Below are 204 nucleotides of genomic sequence, written 5' to 3'. Positions count from 1 at the left end.
AAAATAAGTTTTTGGCTTCAGTATTTAGGACATGATGGGCATTCTTCAAGGGAATTGTTCCAATGAAACAGCAAAATGGGCCTGGGCTGGTGAGCCCTCAGTGAGGGTGGCAAGGCCAAGGGCCAGCCATGGCGGGGCAGGGGAGGGAGGGCCGGGGAGAATGCCCATCATGTCCTAAATACTGAAGCCAAAAACTTATTTTCG

The sequence above is a fragment of the Phoca vitulina genome, unplaced genomic scaffold (assembly GCF_004348235.1).
Source record: "Phoca vitulina isolate PV1807 unplaced genomic scaffold, GSC_HSeal_1.0 scaffold22, whole genome shotgun sequence".
Lineage (NCBI taxonomy): Eukaryota > Metazoa > Chordata > Mammalia > Carnivora > Phocidae > Phoca > Phoca vitulina.
Note: the sequence above shows the minus strand (reverse complement) of the source record.